Source organism: Epinephelus moara, chromosome 18 (assembly GCF_006386435.1).
Source record: "Epinephelus moara isolate mb chromosome 18, YSFRI_EMoa_1.0, whole genome shotgun sequence".
In the NCBI taxonomy this organism is placed as follows: Eukaryota; Metazoa; Chordata; class Actinopteri; order Perciformes; family Serranidae; genus Epinephelus; species Epinephelus moara.
Genome location: NC_065523.1, coordinates 10879102 through 10902743, shown reverse-complemented (window position 1 = coordinate 10902743; position 23642 = coordinate 10879102). Strand labels below are relative to the sequence as shown.

Genomic DNA, 23642 nt, shown 5'->3' with positions numbered 1-23642 from the left:
ATACTCAAATCTCTCTTCCAGAGCCTAAATCCCCATAAAAACACATCTCATCGTGGCAGCTGTATTCTCTGGGGATTTGATGTTCATGTCATGAAAAGCCATACTGTGCAAGCACACTGAAGCGCCCACGCACAGATTAGGCTGGTCATACCAGCTCTCTCTCAATTTTTACATTTTTGTCTTTATTTTTTTTCCCCCTCCTTTTGAATTATACTTGGTAAACAGCTGAGGATTGTACCAATGGGAGGGATTTTATGAGCAGGAGAAAACGTAATGATAATAATAATAAAAAAAAAACATCATCACTGCAAGATGAAAATTGTTTCAACCTGAGAAGCCTTTTTAAAGGTGCAGGGTACAGAGGGAGGCTGACCGAGCCAAAGACGAGATGAAAAATAATTCTGTCAGCAGACACTTTCTCCCTACATCACCCCATTGCACTCCTAATTGATAAATGATGTCCATTCATTTCATCAAGGTCAGCGTACAATTAAAACATTCATGATTTATCAGCCAATGAACAGAAACCAAAATCAGCAGGGATCGCAGGCAACAAACCTTGATGTTTGATGACACACACACACACACACACTCACACTATGGAGGAGTGTGACCTGAGCGGCTCACTGGGGATATCAAATAACTCTCTGCCCAGAGTGACACTCAGGCTCCTGCTGCTCCCAAGTGTGTGGACTCTGGAGATGATGAGTTCTCAGACACACAGGATACATCTTGATGTCACATCTCTGACAGACAATATATTTAAATATAATCTTAATGTCTGTGTTTGTTTCTCACATCAGCAAGATCTTAGTCCCTTGAAATTCTGCATATTGAAATTTGGTAACCAATGCTTTTTTTTTGACTTCAAAGTCCTGGTTCTCTGTGGTAAATGTATTTGCTACAATTCTGGAAAAAAAAAAAAGAATTTCCAAAATATCTCTACAGTAAATTCCTTTAGTATTCTTGACATGATTTTTAAAACTCTTTTACTTAACATTCCCGTATTAGTCACGCATTCTCTTCGTCACGTTTTCCTCTTATTTCCACACAGGCGAGATAACTACCACGTCTTAATCTGGGAAATTAAAAGGAGCATATGCCTCATGATATGAGATAAAGCAGAACCATATCCAGTATGACATTAAATTAAGCATACAGGCAGCTGTGAAATGGAGAACCATGCCATGCCAGGCCGGTGCAGTCATGCCACAGCCTAATTGTGCTTGTGCTTTTTGGTGGATTTCCAGTCTCTGAATCTGCATTACCTTTGCATATGAATTAAAAAGGTCATTACAAAGTCTCCTTTTTGATGTCTGAGTGATAAATAATATATATAAGCTTTTGCAAGATATGCTCTTTCAAGTCCTATCAGCGGATCTTTCTTAATATATGCGCTACATTACTGTGCATGCACACCCTTTGGTGCACATCCCCCCATGCATACTCTAGATGTATGTTAATGACTTTAATGGGCTGTTCTGTTTCCATTTAATCAGAATCTAAGTTCTGGGATACAGCTGCGTGCTCAGTGGTGTCGAGGCTTCGTGTTCAGGCCCAGCTGAACGTCGCTGCTTCCCGCCTCAAACCTGCGCTCGCAGCTTCCCAGAGACTGGCCGAGGAGCCTGCTTGATTGCACTCTGTGAGCGTGTGTGTGTGTGTGTGTGTGTGTGTGTGTAGAGGAGGAGGTGTCAGGTGTAGTTTAATGTTCTTAAGAGAGAAATCTCAGTGTGAGAGAATGAAATATGAGAACCGTGCTTGATGTGTGGCGACTGCAGCCCTACAGCCCTCACCTCAGATGCTTTTGCCTCCTCGCTGCTTCAGTGAAGACTTGATAATGGGGCTTGCAGAGCCTTTCCAACTTCCTCCCTTCCATGAGCACTATGATTTTTATGGGCTGAAAAAGAACAAAAGAGATAAACAGGAATGCATTTGGCTGATTTCCTTATCAACTGTAATGACTTGCCTCACATTTCAGCGTTTACTTCTGTTCCTCTCTCTTTTCCTTCCCCCTGCCTCCTCTCTATCCTCCCTGTGGTGTTTCTTTGGCATTCCCTCCCCACTCCAGAGCAGCCCATCTAACTGAACCTGATACTGAGATTTGTGCGGCTAATTCCCTGCACTCACACGGCTCAGTGTGGTGTCATAATTGGCACACCATTGATTTATGTCTCCTCTTACAGCGCCCTGAATGGCTGATGAGTCGAGCTTCCTGTCATAATAGGCCTTGTCCAGGCCTCTTGCCGCTCGGCTGCTCACCACACTCCTTCCTGTCCTCCGCTATTTGTTGTGGCTGAAACCCAGCTCAAACTATGTTAATTTCCTTTTTACACGGGGACAACATGGGACAAGTGCTCATATTTTACCTTGTAGCTAATAACATTCTGTATATTTCCAATCATTAATGGGCTTTGAAACCACAGTGTTCAAATTCTGTAGGCCTGTAATCACATTGCAGTTGTCTTGTAATGCGATGCAAGACTATACGAGAGGTTAATGGCTTGAGTGTGTTGTTTTGTTCATTTAAATGTGAGACATAATCTTCATTAGGCTGACCCATGTTGGGGCCAGAGAGGGATTTTGAAGTGCGCTCTCCTTTTCATAGAGGCAACCAGCAGGGGACTATGGCGCCTGTCGGGAGCTGGGCTCTCCCCAGGGACTGCTGTAATCTCGTTGTCTCACAGTAGGGAATGGAGAGAGGAGGTGGAGAAGAGGGCTGCGGCCCTGGGGAGTCCAAGGCTCCACCAAGAGCACTTGCTCCATCTTCCCACCTTACTCTGCGCTGCCAAAATGCTAAAAGTAAGCAGTAAAGATGCTCTAGTCATCACAAGCGCTCCTTTGCAAGCTCTGCCCTCATTGATTTGCTTGTTAGATCTGATGAGGGAGGAAGTCTGCTTGATGAAATGAAGAAGTTGTCTGTGCTCTCTGGTAGCGTTTATAAACTCTGAACATATTTGTAACATGCTATTGTGGTCAGTTCTTAACATGACCTCTTTATAGGGAGCTGTGCACACACATGCACATCAGTGAACAAAAGACCCTATATTAAGGCTACACTGAGTGTGAATTGACAGATTTATGAAATATGTATTGAAAGCTGTAAGCTGTGTGGATGGTAAGAATAGCACAATAGTATATTCTGCCTTGATGTTTTTTTTTTTTTGCTTGCATTTCATTAAAGTTTCAGTTGGCTGGCTTTGAGAAATCAGATACTATCACAAAGGCAGTAGATGCACTGAAATCAGACGGAGGAGGACAGGGCAGTGAGCGATGGAGCTGAGGCGAGGGGCGGCCGGGTTAGGAGTGTTGAGCTGGAGAGCGAGCAAAGCTAAGATCAGTGCAGGGCTTCAGCCCCGGGCGTGGCCCTGCCTCGTTCAAACTCCCTGCGTACGCGGAGCTGCCTGATCGGACAGGCGGGGCTCAGCCCAGATGAGCTGTCAGGCAGGAGTCAGGGCATCCATGGGAGGCTGTGTGAGAACAGCAGCACGTGGCTAGGAAGGGAAGAAAACAGCATGGACGGAGAGGAGGAAGGAAGGAGTGGCAGGGAGGCAGGCAGAAAAACCCCAGACCTTGTGTTTCTAAAGCCCAGCTCATACATTGCTAATGCCTGGAGTAATATGGGTTCATTCATAATGGATAAACCCTTGGCCTCTGCTTGCAAAGTATATCATGCGCACTGTAAAGAGGTTAAAGATTGGGCTGTGTTTGCCAGGAATGTGGCGACCACTCCAGGCCCATGCATTAGTGTATGCTATTGTTGTGAATGTGGGATGCAGGGTGGGGCCGCTGCATTACAGGCCCACAGGCCTGGGGGTCCTGGTATACAGACAGTCAGAGGTAACCCAGATGAAGATTTTTCAACTTCCACAGAATCAGAATCACCTTTATTGGCCAAGTAAGTCTACACATACAAAGAAAGTTACTCTGTCTTTTTTGCATTGCTCTAAATGTACTTGCACAGAGATGGACACAACAGCAAGAAACAAAGACAACATAGCTGGATAAATAAAGGTATAGAACAGACAGGACTTAAAGTACACAAGTATGTAAAAAAAAATATGTGTACGTATACATCTAAGGTAGACCGATTTATCAGTTTGTGTCGGATGGAGCAAAAAGGAGCTGATCAGTGGGTACAGCTTTAAAGAAAGCAGGTCCCTTCTGCTGTGTTAGTGTGTCTCAGTGTACTGTTCTTCATTTTAACATGGAGTTATATTAAGATTTGGCTGGACTGCAACAACTGGTCCAGCACTGTTGTGCTATAAGTGCTAGAGTGAAAGTCCATAAGTCCATGACGTAGTGAATAATGCCACTCCCTGTTACACATTAAAAGCCCTGGTTTCTAAATAAAAGCCTGCTGGTGTTTCATACACAGTCCAGCCATGTATTAAATTTTGATCTAGTTTTGTTTTTGGTTTTATGAATCATTGAGAAGGTATTTTGAGTATTTTAAAACTTTAAAATTACTCCTCTCCAGAGTATCTTGTTTCAAATTTCTTTTGAATTGATACCGGCCGAATAGTCTGCTATCTGCTTTTCCTGCTCCAAAATATTGTTATATAATAAGCCTTTAAAATTCCATTATCAGTCTACCTCTAGTACATATAAATGTTATATAAGTAAAGCACCACTGACAATTAAAATAAAATGTCTATGTACAAGTCCAGTGCTCAGTAAGTTGTAAACCATACAAATAGTGCACAGAAATAAACACTGAATAACTGGATTTGTTTGCACAATTAAGTCAGTTCTTGCTTGTCACGGTCTGTGTGCTTTGGTTTTAATTAGTATGTGTTAGGATTGGGTGGTATGACGGTTTAATACCGCGCGACGGTGGAAATATGTCCACTGGTAGAGATTTGCCAGTACCGTTTTTACCGCAAGAGCTATTTGGGGCAGGCTATGTTGCAAATCAGGGCTGGATTCACACATGATCTCAGGATTATCTTGTAAGAATTCAGATCCCCTCGCAAGGTAAGGTGACTTGGGCTGACATGACGGCGGTTTCTGGTTTGAGTCTTTCGATTTTAACTCAAGTGTTGTCTCAAGCGAAGTAACTGGTTCTTGTTTGTATGGAGGTTCAAAATAAGAGGAAAATAAGTGCTGTATTGTTATGTTAAACCACTTCTTGATTGAATCTTCAGAGTGATAGTGATACATACCGTCACCCTAAAATGACATATACAGTGATAAAAGATTTTAGCCATATCACCCAACCCTATTACTTGTGGCTGCCATAACATCAGTTTAAATGAGCCAGGAGGGTATAAAAGGGTGGGCAGGCCTTTAACTTCACTATACCCTGATGACAGTATCACAGAGTTTGCATTATGTTGTGCAGCAGACAGGGAGGCTGTGTGACTGTCAGCAGCACATGCCACAGATCAGTCAGTGCTGCTGGGTGGTACTCTGCAGCCCACCATCTGCTACTTCCTAGAGGTAGCTTTTAACTTCGACTTAATCGACAGCTGAGAACACACGCAATTAAAAATATAGTAGATACAATTTAGGAAAAGTTTAACCTTAGCATCACTGGCGCTCTCAGCATCAGGAGCACGGGCTGTACGCTGGTAGCTGGGCCAGAACACGGTGCAGTGCAGAGGAGATGAACTGCTTTTGAAGATAGAGCATCAGTGAAACGCTCCTTCTTCTTCCCCCTTTTTTCTGCCCCTCTGTTTCTCTTTTACCTGGGTGACTGTGCACATAAATCAGCACTCCTGTTTGGCCCCATTACCGAGCACTTCCTCTGCCACCATCCGGCCTCCTCCTCCTCTGCTCCGCTGCCTAAACAATGCATGAACCTCTCAAAGGGCAAAATGCTGTACCACTTAGCAAATGCATATTTTATAGTGTGTAAAACTATGTGCAGCCTGCCTTTTGACTGGCCCCCTTTCTGCTTCTCCGCCCCCTCCTGCTGCTGGAGGTCCTCGGATGCAATGTTGGCTTTCCTACGGGGTCAAAGATCGTCACAAGTCTTCCGCCACATAACATCTGGCGCTTCTTTTAAGCAGCATTCCAATTGCTTCTTTTGATAAGGCGTAGTGCCGTGGCGTATTGAATGTGTTGTAATTTAATTTCATATAATCGCATCAAGCCCTTGATGCCCCTAGTCAGATTACATACGGCACAGTGGAGTCCAAATGGGAGGCAAGACTGTAAAGAGTCCAATAAAAGCTGAGAGAACTTATGAGAATAATGTATCACAGAATCGTGGTTGCGGCTTCATTTGCGCCCACAAGCCCGCCTGCTCATGTTCTGTGGTCCCATAATTCTGAAGCAATCATCCAGAAGGCTCCTTAATGCTCTGCGTTTCAGTCAGGGATCACTGAGCATTCTCCTTAGGTCAGTGGTCTTTGGGTTAATGATCTTATTACGGCATCACAGCGTCAAGTATTAGATGTCTGTTTGTAAGGGACTGAGACACAACATGATTTCTCATCCTTTTCTTCACCTCTGTTTTGTTGCTTTCTGCTTCAGTATCCCCTCCCTCCCCACCCGCCTTGCAGCCACTCTTTTACTCATGTCACATGGTTGTGTGCGTGGAATTCACTAAGAAACTTTCTGCCGTTCTGCAACTTACCCACATACCTCACCTTTTTGGCCTCCATTTCCGCCTTTCCTCCCTCGCCCCATCCCATCTCTCCAATTCCCCCCTTTCTCTGTTTTTTTTCTACCCATCTCTTTCTTTCAATTTCTCTCTCTCTCTCACTCCAACCCCCCTCTCTCTCTCTCTGCTGATCGATATTTGGGGCTGAATTGGCTGAAAGGGGAAAAGAGGCCTGTAAAATTGAGGAGACAGGCTGTTGGAGGGTAGCCAGCCTATCTCCCTGGCTTGTTTATGCTTCAGGAATGATTCCCGATACCAGATAACCTGCAGAAAAGTCAGCATGTGTCTGTCTTGAGGGATGGCCATGGATCCGCCAATTTCTAATTATCGGCCAGCCGACCACTTATCTGAAGAGTATTTATTGTTATTAAAAATGTTAATTGCATTCCAAACGAGGCTGTTTTTCATGTTTGTTTTATGTAATACTAATGAGGAAATAGGTTTTTATATCAGGTTGTACACTTAAAGTAAGATGGAGGATGCTGTTTGGGTCAGTTGCTGGAATGTTCTGTTCGGTCTTTGCACTGTGGCGTTCTGTATGTGTGTGCGTGCACAAAAGGGCCCCTTGGGGAGTTTGTCTTTCTCTATTTGTGTTTGTCAGGGGATTTTTTTGAGGCAAACACACACTTCATCACTTTGACATTGATTAAAAATACATGGCCCTATTCTCGGGGACAGTCAGTGCACAAATCAGCACAGTGTTCAGTTCAGCACTCGCCGTCCAAAGCTCTCCGGCCCCTGCTCCTCCGGTCTTAGCGTCCAGGCCTTTACTCGTTTAATTGCAGTGCTGCTCTGGGCAGCGTAACGGCAGCTCATAGGGCTGCGGGCGCACATCCATCCGTCAGCCATGCTCCACCGCTTGCGCGCACACACACACACTCCACACAATCAAGTTTAAGGCAATGTTCAGTGTGATCATCGTTTTAAGAGCAGTCAGAGAAACCTGCCTGCAATGATCATCTTCCCCTTTGCATCTTCTCATCGTACAGTAGCCTGACACACACCCATGTGTTGCTTTGCTTCTTTGCTGCTCTGGCTTGTCTCTCTCTGTCCCTACCTCTACCTTGTCCCCTCCTCTATCCTCATTCCTCTTTTCGTTGAGTCCCTGAGTGCCTCTCTTGTTTCCTTTGGCTCATCTGTTAAGTGGGAGATAAACCTCAGTTAGCTTGTGTGGAAGTCTCTTCAGTGGGGACAATGTTATCTGAGATGCAGCAGTACTCTGAGAAGCACAGAAAGGTATATGCTTCGGTGTGTGTGTGTGTGTGCAAGTGTGTGTGTTCATGCTTGCGTGCATACAAGCAGGCATACGCTCTCAGGTGTGTGGTGCCCTCGTGGTTTGTTCACTGTTGTGGTTATGGGGCCGAGCATACCCACTTCCTCCCTCAGCTAATGCAGCCCTTTCCACTCGTCCCACCGCCCTCCACTCTTGGAGCGTCTGGTGTGGTCATCCGTGCCTAATGGGCTTACGTCGGGGCCCATTTTCAAGCTTTGCCAGCAGAATTGTTGCTCCATCAGTTAGTGCGGGGGCCATTTTGCTGTGAAAGCTGGGTGCTGGTAACCCAGGCAGGGCAATTAGAGGGTATATGGAGGGGTAACACATCCACTTCTCCCCCTGCTCCTCATCACGGCGCTGGGGTGGCAGTGCTGCCGATCGATGGCTGGACCTGGAGGGGGAGTGGGGTTGCTGATTAGGGAGGGATCAGTTAGAGAGCCCCGGAGAAGCCACAGCCACTTCTCCCTGTTCGTTTTCCCTCTGTCGTTCTCACTTCACTATCTCCACCTCAGACGTTCTTGCCCCCATTTGAAAGCAGGGTGTGTGTGTTCCTGTGTGTGTGTGTGTGTGTGTGTGTGTGTGTGTGTGTGTGTGTGTGTGCGCGCGCGCGCGCGTGCGCTACCTTTACCCTGACATCAGTGTGACATGGCACTTAATGGACTCTGCCATGTGAAACAAGCACCCTCGGTTAATTACCTTGCCAAGGCCCTGGCCTTTCTGGAGCAGTTCATTCCCACTTGGGCAGGGACTGCTCCTGCATGTGTATGTGTGAGACAGCGTGTGTATGCGTGTGCGTGTGCGTGTGTGTGTGTGAATGCACGTGTGAGTGCACGAGCTCCCCATTGTTACTCTAATCCTCTGAAGTTGAATCAGATTCGGGCTCTTCCCTCTAAAAACAAGTGTTTTGTTGTCGCTTTTGCACAAATGCAGCAGGCTGAGGCTAGAGGCAAAGCGCTAACAAAGAGCCAAAGATACAGTAAAGCTGGAGGCTATTCTGGGAGTGGAGGGCTGCAGCGGTACACTTCCTGAATAAGCTCGCCTCCCTGGCTTCATTCATGTGTCGATTAGCATTGAGTCCTTTCGGTAAAATCTCGCATTTGAATGGAAATGACAAGCACTTTGTCAACAGTTGCACAAATGTCCCCTTTTCAATCTATCTGTGCACTTGAATGAGTTTTTGGTGAAAAGCTCCTTTAAATATTGAATCCTTTCTGGGTGCATGTTTGTTTTAATATGCTCAGTACTTTACGTAAATATTTTGTCCTGTATTTTCTTTGATGTATTTACATATGTTGTAGTGCTCCAGGATGGGAGTTTTGAGCTTTTTTGTTACTTTTTCAGTTATTCAGACTTCTGTTTTACTCTTCACTCGGCCCTGCTGACAATGCAGACAAATGTCTGTGAGATGGTGGGCAACACTCTCAGGTTGATTGCCCAATCGCTCTGCTCTAAAACAGGTGGTGTGGAATAAAATATTTAATAGCATTCTCTGAATCTACTCGACTCCTGTCCATATGTCGCAGAAGTAAACAAATCCCACTATTTCATGTAGCTGCACACCTACAGCACACCTCCTCTTCATGTAGGATAATACGTGCATTCATGAAGTCAACAGTGGCCAACTCAGACATTTTCTGATGTACACAGGCAGCTTGTCAACACAAACACCGAAGGCTTTGAAGGCTTAATAGCAAAGCCAGGTCGACTACTTTTATTGCTAATTATCTGCTACATAAGAAATGTTGCATCCGCAGGTGTGTAATAAGCTTAATGTTTAAGACCACAAATGGAAATGGAATTATCTGCAGTTAGAATTAACTTCTGCCTCTCGTTTGTCCCCCTCCTCTTCGGCTGTCTCACTCTGCCTCAGTCTACATTTTCTGTTGTTATAGTTAAAGTGAAAATTAGTGATGAAGACGTCATCATCGCACTCCAGAGACACTACAGATATCAGAATTTACAATATACTATACTTGTATACATACATAATAATATCCAATGATAATAAACTTAATTCCTGTAGGACCTTTCACAGAAGAAATACAGATAAAAATGTTTTTTTATTGAGATAAAATTATTTAAATTAGAGAGCACAATTTGTACATTAAAACATTTAAAAAGAGGAGGAAAGTTTCATAATAATAATTCTAAAATAAAATTTTGTATGTTTAATTCAACTGCTCATATTCGCAGGTAAATTAAAGGGACGGATGTGCGCTAGTCGATTAAGCGTTGCTACCCTTGCTAGTCAGCATTAAAACTACCGGTCACTTTAACTTATTGTCAAAATTATAATTATTTTATGCAGTTGCATTCACTGAATGAAAATGTTGTAATAATCAGGCCAAAGATTCATTATCCTAATGAATATTGTTTTCAGTAAATGTTATTTGTAAACTTTTATTTACTGAGTTGTTGTCATGTTTTGTAGTAAAATGTGTTTATAATGCATGTTGCAAAGTGCCACACATTTCAGGGGCATTTAAAATACAATTTTGTTATTGCAAAATGTGAATTGAATGATTTCAAATGGCTCTTATAATAATATTTGCAATATTTTTGGACAATGTTTATCCCTATAAATTGCGCTCAATTTTGACCAAGTGCTGAGTGTTATCTTGCTTTTAGATTAGTAAACTATTCTAAGTTAAAGCTTCCATTTAAACGTGAGGAAAATTAGTCATCAGGAATATACCTACTCTGAATCACCTGAGACATCAGATTGTAGACTCTACAAAGACAATTTATTTAGATTCCTGTGTGCCTTCATTTGCATGTGCACTTTTGAGCAATGGGGATTCAGTCAGTCATGACTTTCAGTATTCTTTGGCCTTCTTGCTTGGTGTGCAACAAAAACGAATTTAGTCAGTGTTGACAAACTGTAACGTACCGTCAGACCTTGTAGTCCCACTTTCTGTCACCGGGATCTTTCATATTGGGCCTCAGAGTGATAGTTCCCTGTCCCTGGTTTCAGATGTTTTAGTGAGGCTGCCCTGTGTTTATCTCTGAATTACAGGTTGGGCCTCTAAATACAGTTTATATGCTGTTGTCATCTGCTCGCTGAGATTTCTGAGAAGTGGCAATTTTCAGCTGAAATCAAAAAGAAGTATCGATTGCACGGACGGAAAGTTCAACTCCCAGAATGAAGTATGGATGTGATTTGAAGGCTTGGAACTGAACTAAGGCACTTTGATCAGGAAATCTGAGGAGGCAACAATTGTGACATGGTTGTCTTCACTGTAGATGAAAGGAGAGTAGAGGTAGTTTTTTTCCTGCTCTCTGTCTGTCTCCATTGTGCATTTTACAGTAAACACTCTCTGACAGAGCCTCCATCTCTCTTTGAGATGTGAGTTATCCAGGATTCAATCAAACTTGAATTCTGAAAAAAAAAAAAAGAAGTATCTTTTAATTAGTTCATTGTTCTTCGCCATTCAGTCGAGATTAAATTTCATAGACACAGACAGCAGCTTTCATGTTTGGAAGTTTCGTGTGATGGAGTGTCTTTGAATATGCCTTTTGTATTACTCATAACATTCACAATGGAGTCCAACATGTGCCAGCCCAAAGTTAGCAGACCTCTAAATCTCTGGGGTTGCTCTGTTCATCATGGCTGATTATACAGCATGGACTGCCAAAGTAGAGTGAGGCCTGGCTTTACCTCTGTCATTACCATAGTATGGATATACACTACATCAGCTCTCTTTCAAACTTCCAGGCTGGTGGCAGGCAGGAGACTTTGGCTGCTGGGCACTGCTGTACGGGGCGTCAACCGCCTTCATTAATGATGCAGGAGACACTACCTTCTCTCTTGCCAAGACAGACAGAGGGAGAGGAGAAAGGCCCCTGAACTGAACAGCCCCATGGGTTAGCCTCTAACAATGCCCCCCCTGCACGCCCGACACTCCCCGCCTGCCTGCAGACTCAGTCCAACTCCCCGTCTACCTCATCCTGTCCGTCTCTGACCGCAGCCAGGTTGAAAGTGAGCCGGTCCCAGAGCAGCAAAAGGGGGAGGCAGGTGAGGGGGAAAGGGAAGGAGGTAGAGTGACAGATAGCGGTTAAGGATGCTGACCGGAGCCTCAACCGCACTTTACCGACCAGAGAGATAAGCGACATCCTGCTGGATTGGTGCTTGAGAGGGAAAGTTGGTTTTCCTTTTTGCATCGCCATTCTTCTCTTTTTTCACGCATCATAGCTCTACTCCTGCAGGATCAACCTGTGCAGTTATTTTCACCTAATGCAGTTTGTCCACCTGCTTGTCTCAAGGTGCAGACAAACATTTGCAAGCGCTTAATCCAGGAAAAAGGTGCCATTTTTGATTAAAGCGCAGAAAAGTTGCTTGTACTTTGTGCCACAACTACCCTCTGGCCTTCTTTTATCAAAGCAGCTGAATGTACCAATTTGTTGCTCTGCCTTGATTAGATAAAAACACGCTGTTATTCTGAGGATGTCATACTTTTATATCTTATGCAACCATATGTAATACAGTTCCCAACACTAAATACCTGTAAGGCTCTCTGGCTGCTGTGAACGACCTGAACTCGCAGCATTCATGTTCCTTGGAAAACAGATAATGCGGCCATTTTTATCTGCTTTCATGAAACTGATCTGCAGCCCCAACTGAACTTGTGAGTCTTTTAAATTGCTCTAATATAGCACAATTAAAGGACTGTGGTTTGTGAAAATGTAAGCAGAGACCAATTTAAAATTTCACCCGCCGTGCCGTGAGGCTGCTTTGTGGTGGATGTAAGGGAAGAGGTGCGGTGCATCCCACCCACATCACCGTAATTATTTGGCTGAAAACGATAACCCACTTTAGTCGGGTTTTGTTGCACTCAGCACAAACTCTGCAGCGGTTTGTAAGACACATACAGACATGATTGAAAGATGTACTAACGGTAGGAGATGGTGTCTTGCCATGCAAACTATCCCTCTTTCTCTTCATCTCTTCCCCACCCACTCCAAGCAAAGTGGCATTTCCATTTTAAGATTGCCTCCCAAGCCCCTTTGTGAATAGAATCGAATTACGCTGAAAAGCACCAATTGATTCTTTCTGAGCACAATAGTTTTCATCATTTAAGCCAATCCCAGCAGGTTTCCCTTTTCTTGAAGTACCTATTGAATCCGGTCCAAGAAGTCATTGTGGCCATTTCATTGTTTCAGAATGGGTAAATGGGTGAATGGGTTCTGGGATCAGGAAACACAGCTCTGAGGAACCGTGTCAGAGGCGCCCGATGTGAGATGTAGATGGGATGGGGGTGGGGTCAAGAGTTCAGCTGGTACATGCTCGAGGTCTAGGGTATGCATTTCACTGCTTTAACACACCAATGGTCTTGTCACAGAGCCTACCTAGGACCCAAGGGCCCTTTTTAATGGAGGCATTGAGGACTGGATTCCAGCTCATTATGAGTGCTAATTTGCCACTAGGACGGTGCACCAGAAAGCACAGGTTCAGGCTCAAAGCAAAGCAGGTTGAGAGGCGGCAGAGACTTTTTTTCATGCACGGCGCATTTTTGATGGAGGAGAAAGAAAGAGAAGGGAGGTTGTCCTGGAGGTGTTTGATAAATGAGCACCCACCATCCAGCTCTTTGCAGCCACCCACACCCAAGCCACCCTATCCCCACCCACCCCGAGCTTCTGATTACCCTTTGAGGGCACTGTAATGTAGCCTTCATGGCCATAATCTTGGTGCATACACAGCACAGCAAAGCGGGGCAGAAGGCCCCACCCCAATCTCCCCACCCCTACAGTGATGAAAGGCAGAGCAGGTGAGGAGTTCACATCTGCGCTCAGGCTTTAATCAACTTTCCTGCAGACATGCAGTAATGTAAAACAGAGGATGAGAGGCCAATCCCGTCTCTGACACTATAACAACACCCCCCCACACCCCCCCCACCCCAAGCTGCCTTATCAACGACTAAGTGCAGATGGGGAGCAAAAGGGGAACATCGCTTTCCCAACCCCACTCAGTGGCTACTGACATCAGCTGCCAAGTTTGCAGGAGCTGGGAGGGAAGGGGGGCAGCAGAAAGCCTCTGGACCAGACTCAGGCTTTGTCACTGTGCGCTTTGACGAGCTACCTGCGCTGACGGACAAAGGGAACAGGGGGCACTCTGGGTAGCCCACAAAGGGTTTGAGTTGGATGTGTCCACAGGAGCTATTGCAAGTGATGTTCAGCCAGCAGTACATGGAAGAGATCCATGTGCACTGTCACACTGGCACTGGTGTTGTATATCAGTGAGACACTCCTGGAGGGATGCCAGTCTGATGAGCTGGAAGCAAGGATTTTTTTTTTTTTAATTTGACTTTACTTTTTTCCTCCCCTCGTCAGCAGTACACTTAGAGAAAGAAGAAAGAACATGCTCTTTAAGGCTTTTAAACCAGATATGAGACAGGGACTGAGGAGGCCTTTTTGTTGCATTAAAATGTGTGAAATGTGGATCATTGCAAAATGTCACTGACAGTCATGGTCACGTCCCCCACTTGCTTATGAGCACAGACCTGAATTTTATCCCTTCTCTAAAGGCAACTTCCTCCTGCTGCAACCGATGAAATTAGACCATTAAGTGTAAGAAAAAGAACAGTGAGTGTTTTCTGTGTGTGTGTAGTGCAGCTCTGGTTTGTGTGCGTATGTGGGATGTTTTATTAAAGGTGTCTGTCTATTGTGTTTTAAAATGGAGCTTGCTTGACCTCCACCGCACGACCAAGCACTGCTGAAATATTTACCATCCGCAAAAATTGTCACTTTGCCCGACGTCCCCCCGATCAGTCATCTGGCCTGTATGACCCTCGATTACTTCCACCCCCTGCCTCCCTGTCAGGCCTACATGATCAGGCCCTGGTGGCTGCTTTTGTCCTTTTCCCCCTGTAATGTAGTATTTCATGCTTTCTTGCCCAATCTGCTCGATCAGCAGTATTCCCTCTGTCCCTCTGCACTTCCCCCTAGTTCACCCTGTCCATTTCCTCCCTCCATTGGTTTGACATACACGGTGGAGAGCGGAGAACTTGCTTCTCGCTGAGGTAGATTCAGTGGAAGTTTAGATGATGATGCGCCTATTGACTTTCTTTCGCCTCCCGTCTTTGAGGCTTGTCTTAGAATAACGGGGAATAAAGAGAAATGTCAGAATGACCAGAGAACGATATTGTTCTCCACTCTCCTGTTCTTATCTAATTAAATTCATTCCTGATTTTATCTCAGCGCTTGTCGAAGGGCAGACGGAACAGAACTCCTTCAATGTTGACGAATTCTTAACTGTCACAAAGTAATTATAAAATAGTGCTATTCCCCACAAAAATGATGAATTAAAGTTTTACTAAAACAGTCAAGAGTAGAAGTTAATATGTAACACGAGGTTCCTGAATGAGATCAGATATAATCCTTCTGCTCTTTCCCTCCATCGTTGGATAAACAGAGACAATCTCCAAGCTCTCTTTATTTATATCCTTAAGACCAAACCCAAACCTTGACTGTATATTTTTCTTTTGAAGATCCCTTCCACGGATTAAGGTGCTCCTAATTGACTCAATTATCCCGTCCAGTCCAAGTTTGAAAAGTAAAGTGTGGGTTGCAAGGATTTTTCTGGCATTAAGTCGTCATGGAAGGGGCACGCCGGCCTGGTGTATTTACTGCCAGAGCCCGCGTTTATCCGACCTGATGCCTCTAATGCAGGTATTAATCTCCACAATGCGTTCTCCCTCCAATATGGGTCGTGTCATCTCTGGTTAGTGGAGTCTCCTGATGAAATTGTCCAAAACTCCACCGATCAATCAGGCTTGCCGAGGGATTGATTTTCTTTCATCTTTCTCGTCTTCTCTTTCTCTTCCTGCCCCTCTCGATTCTGAGGCCTCTGATGTTTCTCAATGTAAGACGAATGTCGCGCAGAGGGTAGAAGAATGGCTCGCTTTGACCCACACCTAAAAAACATTTCAGGGTTTTTTTCCCCTAGCTTTCTTTCTCTCTCTCCCTTCAAATCCTCTCTCTTCTCTTCCGGCTTCGGTAAATGAGGCAACCCTCTCATCTAGATGCTCTCCCACTCTGTCTACATTAGCTCTCTGCTGAAAAACATTTCTCCAAACGGTAACTAAGTCTTTTCATTTCGCCTCTTTCTTCGGCTAAAATATGCATTGTAGGAGCAGTGAAAAGGCTACAAGGCAGGCAGGTCTGCCCCCAGTTTCCCTCTTCGGCTCGGGACAGCACAGCTCGGCAGATCAACACCCCCCTCTGCCCCCCATTTATATGGGCCTCACGACTTTCCCCATAATGAAATATTCACAGGTCACTGGTTCCCTGAGAAATGATGGGGGTCAGTCAATTGCTTTTCAGCGAGTAATTTTCTCCCCCTTCAGACGGCCCTGCTTGTCGTGTTGACAGTCATTAGCGCAGGAGGAAGGCTGGATCGAAGCGCAAGTGTGACACTTGTCAGACAGTAGCAGTCTTTAGCTCCTCTGCCTCTCTTTTATTTCCTGCCACCTTTTCTTCTTCCATTTTATCTAGCTTTTACGCTCCTTTTTTGTGCACCCTGCTGCTTTTCGGCTGGATAAATCATGCAACTGCTGTTTTTTTTTTCTTTTCATATTTCCTCCAGCCTCTATATTTTCTCTCCCTTTTTTGTCAAGCTGGTTGATTCCATACAGAGAATTTTCTTCATGTTACTCTGTAAAAATTAGCTGGCTTCCGCTCTTCTTAATGTCCCTTTTTTGTGTAATGATTCACTCTGAAATAAGGCCATCAAAAGCCAATCAAAAGAGACACTTCAGATTTGGTGATTGGTGATTAGACCTCTGGAAATCCCAAGGAAAGTTTAGCCAAGGCTCTTTTTTCTTTATGACTTGGCCTGACCTTTAAAGATATTACCATTTGACATGATGAATGGTGCACAGAGGAGACAGAGACTTTTCCTATTAACCAGCTGCGGTGGAGGGAGATCACATTCTTTCCTTAATCCCCCCCACCCCACCTCCCTGTCCTTAAAGGAGGAAGCAGAGAAAGAGAGTCACATCAAGCGGTGACACTGTTAAAAATGATACGGGCGGGGGGGTTTGAGAGAGGGGTCTTCGCTGGTAAAGGCACCACAGATGGCTAGTTTGACCCGGAGGAAAACTCCAATTAGCTAACAGTAATGGCCGGGCCCGGTGCCTTGTGTCTGCAGGCAGCCACAGCGCTGACCCTTAGGCCTCACGTTCCCTCTATCTGCTGCGATGTGATGGAAAGCTGCGGAGCAACCATGGCAATCTGTTTCCATTGTGTCAGCTGCCACATAGTGGCACTGTATTCAGAGCCTCAGCACACACACACACACACACACACACCCATGTCTGTGTACTTGGGTTACACCAAGACTTGCAGCTGGTTTTGGCCTTTAAATAACCACTGGATGTCACCAGGCAGGCTGATATGATCCAGGCTTGTTGCATGTGGACCAAAAACATATGTTCAATTAAATAAATAAGGGCCCTGGATTATTAAATCTGCTGAGGAGTTTTTTTGGGCCAATTTGGTGGTTGTTCTGGTTGTTAGTCAGCAGGATAAAATATCCCAATAACCAGTGAAATTTGCTGCAAGTCTGGACATGGGCAATGAACTTAAGTGGTTATTTTTGGGTGTGGATCATGGAGTTTTACATGATTCCTTAACTTTCAAAAGCACTCAGCATATTCACTATTTTCCATTAACTATGACACTTGTTTGGGATAAAAGCAAATGTCCTATAATTATATGCCACCATGTGTATTAAGATCCAGATGCAGACTGTGCAGCCTCGGCAAGGTATGAATGCCTTTTCGAAGTGTTTGTGATTGGAAGAAAGCTTGTATTGCTCACTGAATTAAATAAGCGCCCTCATAATTAAGGATACTTGACAAGAGTGGCCCTTCTATGGCTGCGGGTATACAAACACCGCTGCAACATTAGTGTGTTGGTATTGCCGTCTGGTAATGTATTTATCCGTTTGACTGTGGGAATGCCCACTGAGACCCAGTTGTGTTTGTTTCAATTTTGGTGCTCTCTACCAATTTAACTTTTCATTTTGGGTCAGTTTATAACATAGGAGTAAATTAGATTTTTAAATTAGTGGGATCAGTCACTTTGCTGTAGGAAGCCTCAAGCCTTTCCTGAACAGTTTGTATTTTTCTTCACTGGTTTCATCTCTTTTACTGACTGAACGGTGTTAAAAAACCTTTGATAATCCTGTCATTCCACCTGAGCCTTTCACACCAAGTGTTACAGACTGACACATGCACGTAAATGCGAAAACACACAGAGCAAGTCATGCACAACCATTTATTCCTTGTCCATCATCAGGGTCAGACCAGGACAGTCAGACCCTCTCTTTGGTTGCATGTTGTGTCATTTCACTTTTTGCATTATCACATCTTTTAATCTGTCATGCTGCTACAGAGTGCACATAAGCCCTTTTTGTCTCTTTGACAGCATTACTTCCTCTTGCAACCGTCTCTTTTTCTGATTTGCAGCATTCTTAAAAGTATCAAATCCGTCATTAGGTGCCTCAATAAAAAAAGAAAGCAGCAGCTTTTCCCCATAATGTAAATCAATGTTTGTAATCCCTGTAGTATTTTGGAACAAATTCCTCACATTCGGTCCTCAACTGTAGTCATTTCCCTCTGAATTAAAAAAAAGAGCATCTCTACAACTTAATTTATATATTTGTTCGGCTGCTTGTTTATTCATTCATTACTTTTTTCCTTTAATTCGACGAGTGTTTGCTGAGTATGCAACCCCTCTTTCAGGCATCGCCCTGCAGTGCTCTCACGCAGCATGTTAACTCTCAGTCTCAGTTTTCTGCTGATGGCAACCGAGCAGCTCAGTTAGGGGATAAGTGCTTTGCTGAAGGGCACGTAGGTTGGAGATGGTAACTTAGAGGGAAGTTAATTTACCTGCCAACACTTTTACGCTTGCAGCCACTGTGAGGAATTATATTCGGCAGAAAAAAATTCCAGGTTTCTGCTACCTCTGATAACAAATGTATCCCTCTTAGTGAATACTAGATTTGAAGTATTATACAGTTAATGTAATGTATTTGCAATGAGGTGTAATATGAAGCGTATAGCAATTCAAATCATGTATACTTCATAATAATCAGTTTTTCTAGGTTTAATTTAAAGGATCTGGCTGGTGTTTTATTGTCTACAAATTCCATGAGCAGACCAAAGCTCATCTAATACTTCCGTACCCTGTTTGTGGCACTCAGCCCATTGGTCCCTACAGGAGACATAAATCTTGATATAAAAAAAGGCTCACAAATATATAGCTTAATTTTCTAAAAAGGCTCTGTAATTTCCTAAAACAGCTGGTCACTGTAGTTTTTAGCAAACGTTGCTTTAACAGGAGAAAGTAGTGCATTTGTTGGGGACTATTTTCAGCGGTGGATTAATCGACATTTGGGGCTCTAGTGAGTATTTCTGGCAGCAAGATGATGCATGTGGGATTGAGGCAAAACAAACTATGTGTGTGTTCATGGTAATAAAGGAACGTCTTACTTGTTAGGATCAATTCTTTGCTGGTTTGGTCTTTTCATTGGATTTGCTGATGGTACGAGAAATGTAGAATAACACCAGCCCTGTCCTCTAGCAGCAGCGTTGCCATTTGTTATTGCAGCCTCATCCTTACTCTGCGTTTTGTCTTGAGCATATTGAATACAGAGAGAAGCTGCCCTACGGTTCACATCAAAATGTCACTCTCCTCATAATGTGCCAGCAGTTTGGCCTCTGTATCTGTTTGGGGGGAAGAGCAGCTGGGAATGCTGTTATTACAAACGTTTTACTTAAAAACGAATGGTGATTAATTAGGAAAGATAGATCACTGCTTCCGCCTCTCTCCTTCTGTATCCCTCCTTTTTTTTTTTCTCTCCACCGAGGGGGCAGATGTTTATAAAGAGTAGATATTGCAGTGCAGCAAAGCCAAATATACAGCCTCGATCAGAGAGCAGAGCTGTTTCAAAGATGGTTTGATCTTGTTTAGATTTTGATAAACATGACCAGAATGTGAGCAGTCGTTCACATTACAGTATATCTGTGTGTGTGTGTGTGTGTGTGTGTGTGTGTGTGTGTGTGCATGCGTGCTGATTATTTTACATGTAAACACGGGACCTGCTGTGTATCACTATTACAGCTTGTGTCAACATGTAAACATTGCACAGCATCAATCTTGCACTCAGCACAAGTGGACAGAGCTATTATGTTAAAAGCCTATTTGCCCGACATATTCTTACCAAAGATGGCCTCTCGCGGTGGGAGGAGTCTCATCCAGCGAGTATTGATAGGCTCATTGATTGATCGATGGTCCCCCGTGATTTATTGATTCATCTTGGCTCCAAATGAGCTACGAGTGCTTTCCTGCCCAGAGGAAAACAAGCACACTCTCACACAAGCCCTGTAATGAGAATTCACCGACTTATTTTGAGCCGCGCGGCACCACGTACATTTCCCCCTTCAAATCTGATCTGTTTTTTTTTTTTTTTTTTTGGAGGGAAGAGATGCGCTATATTTGAAATTGAAAATGAAAATTGTTGCATGGTGTTGTGCTGTGAGATTTAGAGAAAGATTCACTCAGGCAAAGCACTTTACCCCATCACTGTACAAAGTCAATCTCCTCCTCCCGAGGTTTTAAGAAGAGTTTCGGGGCGTCCTTAGGTAGTTAAAAGTGCATCGACTGTGGATGGGCGAGTGGGATGTGTAGATTAATGCAGTGGAAAGCCATCCCTCAAAGTGCTTAGAATAATTAGAGTCAGGCTTCCAACAGAATGGGCATGTCACTGGAGGAAATTGTATTTTTATTTACTGTGTCGGGTCTCCCTTGGCCTCCCTCTCGCTCTGTCTCTGCCTCTCTCCATTTGTATGGCGGCGCAGCTCGGTATTCAGGAGCCGGGTGTTTCTCAAAGTGTCTTAAAGGTGCTGTCAACGCGCCGTGATGCATCTCTTGGATTTGTATCTCTGCGTGTTTCCACGTGTGGGCGCACACCATTTGTATTCAGCGCGGGCATTTGTATTCAGGAGTGGATCCAAGTTCTGTAGGTGTGCATATTCACCTGTGTATCAGAGCTCGCAACTATGGATGTAGATCTGCAGTATTAGCATGCGTTTCAACTTTTAAATGTGCATATATGCAAGAGCATGTGTTTTTCTTTATGACGCAGTAGTGGAAAGTAACTGAGTATACTGACACAGGTACTGGGCGTAAAGACAGCTCTAAAATTTCCATTTTATGTTTTTTTTCGATACACTACATTTCAGAACACAGTGTTGCCTGTTTACTTTTACTCCACCACATTTATTGGACAGCTGCAGTCGCTAGTTACTTTGCACATCAAATAATTCATAATTTATTACACACTATACAGGAAATTCTGTGTACAAGCATATACGGTGCCTTTGAGAAGTATTTTTAAGTATATCTGTTATTAATTTAGACCTCTTTTCATTTTAATTTGATGTTTCAAGCCTTAAAAACATGGGGAATAAACACTTATTACACACGCTATATACACTGAATCACTGTTTGTTTACAACTTCCTGGTAGAAACCTCTATGCGTCATGTACATATGTACATGCTGCATCGATCAGTTAGTGTGTGAGGTAAAGCAGTCAAAATATTCCAAATATTACATACACTTAAACTGATATAGATTTTTTTTGGTGGCTAAAATACATTTTGTTGCGGCCCTGTCCACAGCAGTGCATTGCTTAGCTTCCCTGCAGGTAGATTTGGTATATGAAAAATGAGCATGGTGTTTAACTATATATCTTTCAACATTACACTTACAGCTGAAAATGACCACAAAAATAAACACGTTTGCCTATTTCACATAATTCAAAACAGTTACCAGTTGTCTTCCTAGAAGTTCTAGCATGATGTCACAGTGTTTCGGTCTACACTATGATGAAAAAAAATCACTCTCAGTTGCTGACCATTGGATTGCACACTATATTCAACAATACATCACTGGAGTGCATTTAAAGGAGAATAATAATTCTCACGAGGCGTTCGGAAAGCAGTACAAAATGGTGAACACACTGTATTATTTAGTGATACGTTGTTATTACGTTGTAGTGTTGTTGCCTAAAGGATCTGAATGCCTTCTCCACCACAGCCTCTGTGTGTGTGTGTGTGTGTGTGTGTGTGTGTGTGTGTGTGTGTGGCTGCATGTTGGCTCACACACCAAAGTGTTAAGGCATTTCCCATCTCAGTGCAGTGGACGCTGGTGGACAGCGAGGCGGGCCATTGATAAATTGATCACAGTGAAATTGTGGAGTAGTGAGACATGCTCTAAATCCCTCCCCCACCGCTGCACATCCCACGCACACACACACACACACACACACACACGGCTCTGGCATCAATTATTGTGGATTGCGTGGTTGACAGAGTGTAAACCAGGTGCCAGCCCTCAATCCAATTAAAGAGATTTAATTGGAGAAAATAAATGGAGTGTGTCCACAAAGTGCTGGCCTACCCACATTTAGTATTTATTTTTTTTTACCTCTTTTTTGTGAAAAGTAAGGTTTTGTTTATGAAAGAACGATTGAATCTAATAAAGCCTCAAGGCTGTTGCTTTTCCCAGACTGCCTTGCTCCACAGGTCAGTAATGCAAACAATCCAATTTCTCCCGTCTGAGAGCTGTACTGGCATGTAGAAATGGGATTATTATCTAAAATGGGCCCAGCAGGTGTTTCTGTGATACAGTGTAATTTTAGGAGGGTGATAGTGTTTCGTGTGGTCCAGGCTTAAATTCCCAGAGATGCTTTTAAAAAGGAACGCACAACAAATAAGTTAGGAAATCCGCCACTCCGGCCCATTAGCATTATCACCACACATCAGGCGTCATAGCAGGGCTGTTTCCTGGACCGACTTCCTGTGCGTCAACGAGCGGACTGTCTGCAGTTGTCAGCAATCACAGTTTGAGGAGTTCGTTGAGCTAAAGAGATTCATCTGAAGCGGTCAGGTAGTGCTCACGGTGGTCCCGACTTTTCCACACCTAGCTCTTTTCTATCCAAATTTGTCCCCGGGGATAAGAGAGTGTGGCTCATCCCCGTCGCCAGCCACCCCCCTCCACTCCTCACAAGGGACAGACATGCATAATTCAGGATTGTTATCCGTCTGCTGCTAACCTCCTTCTCCCCCCATACACACACACACACACACGCACACACACACACGCACACACAGATCTGCAATGAAACAGTCTGACTGCACATCAATGATTCACCAGACAGCACCCCCTCCCCACCCCCCTCCCCTCCGTTGAGGGAATCATATGGAGCCGACAGGGACTCCACAAGCATGCAACTCCCTATAATTGGTATGAAAAAAGGGTGAGCGGGAGAAATGCTGTATCAGGAATCTGGCGAGAGCAGCATAGGTGTTCAAACAGCCATTCAGCAGTGTCAACCAGCAGATGGGCGACTGGGTGCGCGCGTTGGCCCACTCGTTAGCCACCGGGAGAGGAATCAGGGAGAGGAAGTGAGAGGCGACGCAGCGCCAAGGGTTTTAAGAGGGAGAAACACTTCAGAGTTTGGATTCATCTCTGTGAAGAAGACAGATTTTAACTGTCTGAAATGCAGCAGCACTGGGACTGGAGACAGTTGCCTTAGCCTTCCTTAAAAAAAGAAAAAAAGAAAGAAAAAAAAATCCCTCCCAGCTTCCTGCTGCGAGCATCTCTGTTTCCCCAGGTTGCCCCTGCCTCTTTATCCTCTAAGTTCTCTTCCTCTCTTTCTCACCGCGCTCACCTTTTTCTTTCTCAGACATCACAG

At 44.2% G+C, this 23642-nt stretch overlaps 1 protein-coding gene across 4 annotated transcripts in view; it reads left to right on the top strand.

Moving 5' to 3' along the window:
• LOC126404819 (RNA binding protein fox-1 homolog 3-like) overlaps positions 1-23642 on the top strand; it is a 457207-nt gene that overhangs the window by 384506 nt on the left and 49059 nt on the right. The window lies entirely within an intron of this gene.